At 39.6% G+C, this 11,856-nt stretch overlaps 2 long non-coding RNA genes across 3 annotated transcripts in view; both read left to right on the plus strand.

Moving 5' to 3' along the window:
- The window catches only part of LOC138068171 (uncharacterized), a 126,377-nt gene extending 123,928 nt beyond the window's left edge, over positions 1 to 2,449 (plus strand). The window contains exon 4 of the long non-coding RNA XR_011142837.1: positions 1,507 to 2,449. This is a non-coding gene — a long non-coding RNA (uncharacterized lncRNA). The remainder of the gene's footprint in view (positions 1 to 1,506) is intronic.
- Positions 2,450 to 4,372: 1,923 nt separating this feature from the next.
- LOC138068172 (uncharacterized) lies at positions 4,373 to 10,613 on the plus strand. Of its 2 annotated transcripts, XR_011142838.1 has the most exons (4): positions 4,373 to 4,921; positions 6,499 to 6,670; positions 6,945 to 7,132; positions 10,488 to 10,613. It is a non-coding gene; the product is annotated as an uncharacterized lncRNA (long non-coding RNA). The 2 variants fall into 2 exon arrangements; XR_011142839.1 differs by lacking the exon at positions 4,373 to 4,921 and having other exon boundaries at positions 6,217 to 6,670.
- The last annotated feature ends 1,243 nt before the right edge of the window (positions 10,614 to 11,856 follow it).

Below are 11,856 nucleotides of genomic sequence, written 5' to 3' on the forward strand. Positions count from 1 at the left end.
AGGTATGGCAATGAGAAGGGAAGAAAACGTCTTGCCTCTGGACTCTCCCAGGTCTATGTGCCAGACCTTCTGCGTGTCAGTCCAAGTACCCCCTAGTTCCTCCTGAGCTCTAGATGGACAAATAGATCCATCCCAGCTGGCCTATGGGTACAGGTAAGCTTGCAGCTGAGACTGAGTTCAGCAAGGTTATTTAGGGAAGCTCTGGCAGCTGCTTTCTGACTGGTCAAGGCTTTCATGCCATCCACGCTTCCCCACTTCCCTCTTCCCCACTTCCAGTCTCAGCCCTCTTCCCAGCTTCCCAACCTCAGTTCCGACTCTTACTTCACCCTCACATTGGGATTGTGTTCCTAACCACTGAGCCAGACTACCTGTGCCTCATCCCTGTCAGGCAGTTTCTGTAAGGTAGGCAAGTAACAGTCTGTGACAATGACTTATTATAAACTAGGTGCAACTGAACTTCTCTTTTCCCTTGGGAAATGTTTGTAGACAGAGATGGTTCTGTAGCATCTGTAGTTTTGACTGGATGAACCAGTCAAAAATTATTCCCTGACTCTGGGTAAGACTGTAGACTTCTGGCAGTAACGACTGTTCATTTGTTTGTAGCGATATAGCAAGAGCTTAACCCTACTGTTTGTGGGCTTTAGCCAGCAGATGAGAAATAAAAATAACCTCGAATTAATACATGTACCAAGCTCACTTATGACTGAATTAAACAACAGCTTCAGAAACAAATGTCAGAATGAGCCTGCACTATGTTTTATTGTCACTATTGTATTAGAATTTATGGTGCTAGGCCTATGCATTGTTTAACCTTGTACAATACACATATACCTCTCCACCAGCAGATGAGTGACTGAGCGTGGCCTGATGGAGCTTTGTCATGGACGTGTACTGAGATTTAGAGGGAACTCAAGAAAATTGACTCCAAACAACTTCTATGGGTTGGCTTCGTTAGATAAAGGGCAGTAAGGAATGCTCCACTGTGTCGGAGGCAAAGATGTTTTTGTGAAAAAAGATAAAAACAAAGGGAAAATCTGCTTTCTTCATAAACAGAAATATAAGGTCTGCTTGCATGAGGAGCTCTAGGTTGGTCTGCTATTTGAAAATGGTTCGATCTCTCGTTCCTCATGGCTTTTGTATTTGAGAATCTAGGATTAATACCAATATTCTTTTCAGCGTTTAATAAAGTAATATGTTCCTACTGGAGGAGGATGTTGGAGTAAATAGCACCAATGAAAGCAAAATATTTGCAGGTCATCATGTTTGGCACCTTTTTTTGGGGGGAAGGGGAAAAAAACCTACATGGGCCAGAAACATTTCAGGCAGAATCTTTACAGCTGCTCTGTGGGAAAATAATGACAAAATACTCATAGTTACTCAATAAAAAACACCGTAATTCAAACTAAATGTTATTTATAACAAATGATCCAAGGAGCTTAATCCATGGTGTCACGGTGACAGTTGTAATGAAAGTCAGTGATGCTATGAATTTTTTTTGCCTTTCAGAGACTTCATGATGTGTTTTTCATTAGAGGGAATCCAGTGCTCAAATATGAAGGAGCACTTCTGTGCAAGCAATCTGCCGCTACCAGGCCCATTAGGATCGGCAGGAGTTAGGCCTTAAAGATGGACCCATGTCTCTGGACCTTGAACATCCACTTGGAGGAGAGCTGCAGCTCCAACACTGCAGGTTATCCTGGGAAAAAGGAATCTGCAAAATAAAAATGGTGTAGTAGACTAAATGCGAAGGTCTAAATAACAGTCCAGAATACCTCAAATGCTGAAGTTTGAGGAAAGTTCAAACTCAGAGCTGAACTGTGTGGCTTGTATGCAAAGAATTGTGAGAACTGTAGCTTTTTGTCGAAACGATAGAGCGGGGATTTCAGTATTTTCTGTAAATCTTTGCTCAGGTAAAATGGACATCCAAGAGTTTGGCTTCAATTCTAAATGAACGATGAAACAGACAAAAAATGAGGCGAAGGGAGGTATTTTCTAACGTTGTCACATGAAGCCTGAGTGCCAAAATTGGGCATTGGAGTAACACACATTATACAGTTAAGAGATCAAGTCAGTTCCTTGGCTGTGAGATTTCCATTTGAAATATATGTATACTAATTTGGAAAAGGGGAAAACAAATAAGGCTTGATTCTGAATTTTCATTGTTGTTCCTTCCATTACTCTTGCTTACAGTTTAAACTCTGTCCTTCCTCCACAACCACAAGTTTTCAACGCCTGTATGAAATCCAAGGGGAAGCATTAGATTTCGGACAGGCACGCATTAGACTCTGGACAGGCACAGGACTCTGGGTTGGTGGTTGGTGGTTCCCAAGCAAAGAAAAGAGTAAGGTCAAATCAGAATCTGTATTTCCTGGTTTACAAAGTGCACAGGTAATGCTTCCAAGAGGCTTATAACCTACATTAAACAATGAATTTAGTCTCAATGACTGGTCAGGAATATGCCAGCATTTGTCCCCAAAATGATGTGGGGTTTTTTGTTTGTTTTTTTTAAGATTCATAGATACACACAAAGCATTATTTAATTGATCACTTCAATAATAAAAGAATTAGAGAATATAATTGAGATATTCATAGGAGCAGTCCCGCTTACCTCAATGGAATAATTTGCTGTGACAAGAGTTTAGAGGATCAAGTCTATATCACAACCATCTGTGCTCCTTTGGTTTTATCCTCAGATAATATTATTCTCTAGGAACAGAAAGAAAAGGCCATGCTTACAGGTAACCCTACCTATGTCCAAATGGCCTACCAAGTCACTGACTGCTTGGGTGTGACATTTGATGGCAGTTGCTTTCACACTTTGATTTATCTCATCAGTGCCCTATATCCCTTCTGCAAATTCCTGCAGAAATATTAGCATGGAGGCTGTCACACTGCTTGTCACAGCTGAGCTCTAAGCTATTCAGCCAGCACCCTCAGATTGACCCTAACCAAGGTGGTAGTTGCACATGTTTACCTTCCGCATTAAAAACTATGGCGAGAAGCACCCTTACTACGTAGCAGTTATTACGGCAGACCCCACTAAACTGTTAATTGTTACAGTAAAACCACATCTTTATGAAGACACAAAATGTTGAGCTGTTTGCAAATACTTAAAAGTTATGCCAAGTAACCTGCACTGCACTATAATATCACTGTGATTGTTGTATGTGATGAAGTAATCAATTTTACAGATTTTTTCCCTAACAAATGTCCAGAGGGAATTTTGTCTAAGACTAGACTGAAGGATTTGGCATTGCCCAGTAGCCCTAAAAGAGTCATGCTTTGGTGTCTCTCCCAGGCAATATTCTGTTCTATACACATAACAGTAGTAAATCAGTTTCACTGTAAGAATTTATGGTACAATGTTATGACCCATCTCTGATCAAAGTATTGCAAAAATCATGACGTAGTTGGTTAAGGTTTTTTGCCAGACACAATATGTTAACTTTGTTTTGCTTTAATTTCTTCATTTTTTAGCTTGCAAATTACAGAGTTATTTTCTTAAAACCAAACAGAAAACCCTTCCTTTCGCATTGAGCAACACAGAGAAAGATAAGAGAGCTTGCCAGCAACCTTCACAAAAACATCTGGGGTCAATGTCATAGTGTCTGGCTTGTTAGAGGTCTCTGCTGAAGACAGATTTCCCCAAGAACTCATGCAGAGAAACAGATTGCTAATAAAGGATACTAAAGGGAATAGCTAAGAAATGGATGCCAATGAACAGAGCAGGGCTGAGACACCTCAATATTTCTTTCCCAAGGGGCTTCTCAGTTGTGAACTGTCTCATGGCATTATATGTCTGATAGGTGGGGAGAGAGTTTCAGAATAATCACCAGAGTTTCCTGTCTTAGAGCAAGAACTTCCTTCCCAGCTAAGTCCCCTAAGCACCTCAGTGTTGGCTGTCCTGGACTGTTATAACGGGCAGGCTTTCTTCCTGTTAGAGCATTTCAAGCTTGTCTGAATAGCTAAGGAGTCACTAACCCAGATGAAAACACACTGACGAGATTTGGTAGTGGCTCGGGCACTCCCTGGGACCTGCAAAACTGATGTTCAAGTATCTGTTCCAGAGTGAAGTGGAGAATGTCTAGGGCACAGAAAGTGAAACAGAGGTAAAGCAGTGAGGATCCTGCTCCAATAGCTCAGAGGCTTCAGCCTAAGTTAGGGCACATAGAAATTCATTAGCTGAGAGACAGTTTTAGAGACTGATCCAAAGGGACCATAAGGAAACAAGAGAAGGACACAGTTATCTGTGCAGATAGGCTGTGCTGGCATGAATCCTGATATCTTGCAGAAGTATACCTGCTGCTTCCAGGTAGTCCTGCTTCCCAAAGGTGACTTAAAGGAAAGGGTTCACAAGGAGGGGGAATCAGCAGAAGTGACTCTAAAGGAAGAAGTCTCTATCAACCAGTGCAAGTCTGTTCAGTCCACAACTCCAGCTAATGTGCCTGCTAAGTTATAAGAGGAATGTGGGGAGAAATATAGTGAATATTTTCCGGACTGTGGTTAGTTGTACTATAACACCAGCATGCTATTTCAAGGATTTCAACTAGATTCTGATTAACATAAATATAAGGTCATCATAGCAAGCTGTTGCTGTAAATCTTCACAATTCAGTCTTGTAGCACTCCTCCCTGCCTTGTAGCACTGCCTCCTATAAACAACATGATGCAGCACAGGCCCCACTGTTGGAATGAGGTAACTCAAATGCTGTGAATGAATGCTGAGACTGAGCTTTCCCCGTCACATCCCTGTGGTACTCAAGAAGGAACTAAACCATCAGGAAACAGCAACACTGACTTTCAGAGAGAGAAGAACGCAGCACGAAGCCATGAAGTTTTGGTAGAATTGGATGAGCTGGACATGGTGCTGTGTGAAGCTGCCAGCTTTGGTTTACCTACGCTTTAGCAAACTTTGCCAGCAGGTTGGTTTGCTTTGCTTGGTTTCTCACTAGATTCATGTTCATTGGAAAACTCAGAGCAAATGCTGAACCTAGGCAAATTTCGTCATGTCCTCTCTTTCCTTGCACGTTCTCAGCACATGGTTCATTTCCTGATGTCTCTTGCAGTGTACGGGAGCAACAGCATCACATATGCTCAGAATCATCACACAAAGTGTTTCAAGCGCAAACAAGCAAAGGTTACTAGTGCCCACTTACTTAATGTGGCCTACTGCCACAGTACTTTCAAGGTGGTTTACCTTTGCCTTGAGGGAGTATACAAGATTTTGCATGTCCAGAGAAGATGAAGGACTTGGATGGCTGGTGGGATCCTGAAAGCTGCAGACCCATACCTGCCAGCTGTGAGTTTTGCTTTGTAAATACATCCCTCCCATCTGCGAAAAAAACAGGCCACAGTAATCCTTTCAGGTTGCGTTTTAATTATTCCTTTTACCTTTTAATGATTTAGCACTCCCTGTGTAGCACAACTAAGTCCTGAAGTGGAGGATTTTGCCTTCTCAACATAGACTTGCTCCAGCCATTCTTCATGTGCCAAATTCACAGCCCTATATGACCAAGAATATGTTTTTGAAAGGACATTCTGTCCTGTTCATAGGCAGCTGCCTATGAACAAGTATTGTGGTTACCAGCCTGCTATAGCAGCTTCAGTAAGTAATCATAATTCAAAATGTCATGCTACTTTTTAAAAAGTGGTTATATCATACATTTGGCTTTTGCAAAAAGTACTGTTCAATGGTGATGCAACCACTAGAAAGAACATTTTTAAAGAAAGTTCATATTTTCTAAGAATTAAAGAAAGTATATGTCTTTTTCCTGTTTCTTTATATGTTAAAGTCAAATAAAGTACTATACCAATAAAGAAAGCAAAATCTTGTTGAAAATTTGACATGAAACCTCAGATTTACCAAATCATTCATATTCCAGATTTTCCGTGGGAGCTAGCCTAGGCTTTCAGAGGTATCATTTATAGAATAAAGAGTAATTATTATTCACTTCTTTTTCTGAAAATCAAAATCCAGAAGATGAACACAGATCAACAAGTTTTCCTACATATTTGCTACAGAAGCTGAATCCATTCATTACGTTAGACATAAATTGTTTTCCTGGGCACTCACCCAGTCTGGAGAGCAATTCAAATCATAGTCCAATGAACGTTTAATAGCTGGCAAATACTGGCTGCAGACTACCTGCCAAGAAGATACTGTGTGTACAAACAAAATATACAGTATTATACACCTACTTATACATACGGAACAGAAGAGGCCAAATTTATCCCTGCAATAAGTATATTAGCTTTTACCATGCCAGAACAAAGCATCTTCAAAGCTACAGGCAATTAATTTGCCCCTATTCCTGACACTGCAGGATACATTTCTTGGAGCATGGACTGTAGCTTCCAGTAGCTTTGTCTACTGTGAATCCAGCAATAAGAAGAATTGATCGGATGAATACTGAAAATACAGTTCCAATGTAGTACAAGTTTCTACCTTGACCATTCTAGCAACATAAACAGATGTACTGTGTCTGTCTGATCTTCCTAGGGACATGGATCTACTACTGATATTAGTGACTAGTGTGGTGACTAAGAGAAGAAAGAACAAACTACCAACGCACTTGTTCTGCAACAGTAACTTCTTTGCTTATTGCCTCTTTTCCCTCTACGCTGAGAATGGAGCTGGCAAGATCACAGAAAAGCAATGCTATAGTCCCACAGTAAGTACTTATATGACCATATAAATATCTAGACAATTATCATGTGGTGCCATGAATAGCAAAGTGAAGTGGTTACGAGTTGCAAGATAGCTAAGGAAGGAAATAGAGTTTAACGTGGAGAAACATATAACTTACCTCTAGCGTTTAGTTACCTTGCTGAGAAAATACCAAATCCCTCCTTTGTATATGAATGGGTACTTTCCACAAAAGTTTTCCATGCCTTGGCAAAGTTACATACTTTACAAGCTCTTCTTGTGTCTCTTCTCATACCCAGGCATACATCAGATCTGTCTTCAGTCACCTAACATTTTTCGTTGCTGGCACCGAAGATCCCCACGTTTCTCCGAAGTGACAGTGTTACGGGTGAAGAATACAATCTAGTTCCCAGCAAAAAGCAGGTGGCTCTGCTAGAGCTACATCCTGATGTCTAGGAGAACCTAACTCAGCTAATGCACGACTGTGGTAAGCATACATTTAGCTTTGCTAATCTCAATTTAGCTATCACCTTTTCTTCAGAACAGCTGTAACCTAAGTGAAGTATATCCCTACCCAGAGAGGTCCCAAATTCAGGCAGTAAAAGGGGGATGCGCAGCACAACCACGGAGAGCCCTTCCTGACAATACTAATGCCAGGGCTCTGTGGTGAAGGCAACTCAGCCCATCGCCCCACATTACCAATTATTTTTTAGTGTTCAATAGCCTTCTCACTTGACAGCGCTCAGGACTCTCAGCCCCCTGCCTTGAGGCTGGGTTGTGGGTCAAGATGTGACCTGCTCCAGAAGCAGCGGTGGCAGTCGTAGTACCTGAGTAATGGAGTACCCTGCTTACCCTGGGGCCTCTGGAAGCAGTAAGGATATTAATTGTTGGCCTTAACTATGCCTTTAGAAAAAACACCTTGCATACACACAGAGCCCTGCAGCTCCTGTCCCAGAGCGCAGGTCAGGGACACTCTCCCGCCTCGCTGCCGAGCTAGCGCTGCTGACAGCAGCAGCATCCAGCAGCTACTGGACTATGATTCTCTGATACGGAAGTATTACCAAATCCTGGGTCTCCTTGGCCTTTTCACCATCACCTTGACATACACCATCTGGGGAAGCCACAAGTTAGATTTAAGTTGGTACTTAAAACTACAACAAATTGCTGTCAATAATAATTAAAAATGGGCTAATTAAATACATGGTAAGAATGGAAAATAAGATTAGAGGTGACACTTAAGACCAAGAGGCCTTTTTGAGGCTGTGGAAAAAAACAGAATGCAGTTTATTTTTCCCACAGCCTGAAGAAGGCCTCATGTCCTAAATGTCATCTCTAATCTTGTTTTCTATTTCCAGTGTATATTATACCACACTGCTAGTGCTACTAGAGCTAAAGTGATGTCACTGTTTCCATTATAAACCCCTATTTTCAGAGGTTTGTAACTCAACCATAAAATTTTTGCTCTGAGCTGAAACTTGGCAAACAAGTTATGGGACTAGAAAATATTTAATTTTTGCTTCCTATAATTCAAAAAAAAGGTTTGTATTTTAAAAATGAAATTTTGCAAGCCATTACACTGTAACAGAAATGCATAGTGTATGGTGTTTGAAATGACTCCAAAAGTACTGTTAACAGCCTATCAGGATAATTTTAAGCTTATTTTAAAACTTCCAAGTAGATATCTACTAAGTGGCATTTTATTTATTTAAAGAATGAATAGTTATACAATCAGATCAAATCATTTGAGTTTTAAAACTGTGAGTAAATATTTATAGGACTAGGTCAATAATCTGCATTTTATAAAAGCTCCTAAGTACATATTTACATGATAAAATGCAACAACACTGAATCACAGCCAAACAAGTCAATAATGTGCTTTTAGAAACCTTCATAAATGTAGTTACATGGGCCAATAATAATCTGCAAGTTTTTTCATATGAAAAGACCCTCTGTTTAGCTAAGAAAACCTTATTCATGCAGAAATAATCAGATCTGGTTCATCTCTCTTTCCTTTTTCCATGTGTCTTGGTAATGAGAGAGTTGTATATATAGTTTGGCTAAGACAGGAAAGATATGATAGATGGCTACTGAGGTTTGAAGCGCATAATGTAAGACTGGAGAATTGTTCAGGGTAAGAAAAGGGGTTCTGGTGAGGATAGTAGTGATATGATGAAATTATGAGTACTGGAAAATAATAACCAAGAAATCATGCCGGATGATTGAAGAGCCTACCAACAGGGGAAAACACCATCATTTGCAACATGAGAAATAATACTGAAGCAAATAATAGAAAAATATATTTTACAAGGCAGGAGCCCTACCACCACAGACTTAGTACTTAGATGCACTTTGTACATCTTTTCCATGCTGAAAGACACTGTGAATTCAGTAAGGCTGGATTTTGATTTTGCATTAGGATCTTTATCAATGAATCTTTTTGGAAAGCTTTCTGAAGAGGAGGAATATCTGACCCAGAATATACATATGAAAAGTGAGAGATTGCAGCAATTTGCAGGAGCCATGAAAAACCATGAACGGTAATCACATTGGGAGTATTGCAATATTAGGTCAAGGGGTAATTCAGAAGGGCTAATAAAATCAGACAACACATTTCTCTTCATACCAAACTCCATACAGGCATTTGTGATTTAAAGTTTGTTTATAACTATCAGTATATTCTGTCAATCTCTAACACTTAGATACATTATACTACTATTTACTGGCAAGCAAGACATTAACTATCATTATTCTTTTTAACAGCCTGGCTTGACTGTTGCTGTAAATGTTAGTATTAGACCTGCTTCAGGTATTCTCCCTAATTTATTTCTTATAAATGACAAATTCCTAATAATGCTACTATTGCTTCAATTCAACTCATACCATCAGTTTTGTAACCCTAATTTAAACATTATGAGGCATCTTTTACAATCCCTGGAATGAAGTCCATTAAAGTCAATAAGAATTACTTAAAGCCTGGTCCAAATACTACTGAGGTGACCGGCTCTCTTGGAGTGAATTAATTGGCAATAATTTTTTACTCTCCCTAAAACTGCACTAATGTTTATGGGACTTGTAAGTATGCATTCCTTTATTCATATAGCCATCTTCTGTTTCTTCTATTTTAAGATAAGGATTTCTGTTGTATGTGTGTATAGTATAGTTTAGAACTGTAAGTTTTATTCAGTATAAAGATTTCAGTGTTTTGGCACTGACAGGAAGATTATAAACCTTCCTGCTGTTGTCCAGCACCTTATTGTCCCGAGCTTCCCGCTAATTTCAGTAAAGCTCCTACAATAATATACAAAATGGACAATGGTATCAGAATCTTGTCCTTGGAGAAAAAAAAGGTCTTATTCTTCTCTTCATCTATGGATGGAATACTTATTTAATGCCAACTGTATTCCTGGCTCTTATAAGAGACATTACCTCTGCACCATGATTGATCTGACTTGTAAATGTATAACAGAGTAGCTACTGAAAAACCACAGAAGCTCTTTTGGAAAATGTCATTGAAAGTTTGTTTCTTTGTAAAAGAGAAATGGAAGACTGTAAACCTATAATACGTAGTGTAAGAAATACCTGGAAGATTTTAATACACTAAAACAGTGGAAAGAACGCACAGTTTGGCCTAAATTTCAATCACCTTTCTCATGCAAGCAATATGATTGGTTTTGAAGGGACCACATTTTTGGATCCTTTTTTTTTAGTATCTTGCTCATAGTTGCAATCTCAGCACTCTGCAGCTCACAGTTTAATCACTGCAGCTTTCAGCAGGAACCTCTCAGTCTTTCAACTTTTAAGTGTTTAGTTTTCTAAATTTATGATCGTTTCTTTGCCAACAGATAGGAGGCAAATCTGGGCTCAGAAAGGAAGATGGATCCCTCCAAACACATAGTAAACACTCACTGCATGAAAAGGCACATGACACCACATTCTGTTAAGGAATTTACAGCAAGTGACCTGCCCCTTTTCACAGTGGCAGCAACTGTATTATTCACTCCACATAATGAATTGGTAGGTTATGCTAATCTGAAGAGGAAAGCTATCAATTGTGTATGTCCAGACCATCTCTCCATTGATTTTGTAATTAATGATGAATGTACATTTTGGGAGGGAGAGATTGCTGAGAAGGGAACTTCATGTGCAGAATAAAAATGTTACAGTAGCCTAATCAATTAGGCATGGTTGACAAACGGGTGCTGGATAACACTACAAAGTAGCGTGCTTTAGTAATGGTCAAAGAATCAGAAAGAAGATGTTGCGCCACATCTGCATTAATCTTTCCACGGGTAAAACGTGATCCATTGAATCAGCAGTACCACGAGAAAACTGTTCAGTATATCAAAATCATGCATCTTTGATGCTAACTTGAAACCTGTTTGCTTTGTTCACTGATAAAAACATTCATAACAATACAGTAGCTGTTGGGAAGATCATTTGTTGTTATATGCTTGGTTACAGGATTAAAAGTCATGTAGGGTATCGTTTTAGCTAACAAATAGCTCACTTTGGACATAGACTTAAGCAGTCTTAAGTGTCAGGAGAAGAAGGTATGCCTTTGGAAGCAGGGAGTACATTGCTCTTTAGCTGTAGCCCATGCAGAGAGACTTCTCTCTCACTGCCATGACAGGCCTTTGAGCCTTTCACTGTAGCAACAATTGCCACAGGGTGAGGTGACAATGTATGTAACCAGCCTAAATTATTCAGCTTCAGCTATGCAATGACATTTGGACAGACAATGTAGGCAGCGCAAGTTGTAATATTTTTTTCCCAACTAAATCTAAAAGCCTACTGCAGAAATGCAACACTTAATTCCTCAAGTCTGACTCATGAAAATGACCACTCCTACACACAGCTCTCCCCTATCTTGGCTATAATTATTCATAAAAATAATAACAGTTGGTGTAACAGGGTCATGCCTAGGAGAACATTTCTACAGCACGCTGGACTAGACAACAAATAACACTTTCAGTTCTTCAGGAAGTTTCTCCTTACTTTTGGGTGGGCTGAAGGGCTTACATATTTGTGTGTGTGTGTGTGTGTGTTTATAAATGTATAACATATGTACAACAATTTTATTTCCCTCTTTATATTTCCTTGGAAATACAAAGCTAAACAAGACTTGTGGAGTGACTAAGAAACATGTAGGTCAGAGATCTGTCAGGTCTTAACTGAAGAATGGCAAGTGCTAAATTCTTACAAAAAGCAACT

The sequence above is a fragment of the Struthio camelus genome, chromosome 9 (genome assembly GCF_040807025.1).
Source record: "Struthio camelus isolate bStrCam1 chromosome 9, bStrCam1.hap1, whole genome shotgun sequence".
Lineage (NCBI taxonomy): Eukaryota > Metazoa > Chordata > Aves > Struthioniformes > Struthionidae > Struthio > Struthio camelus.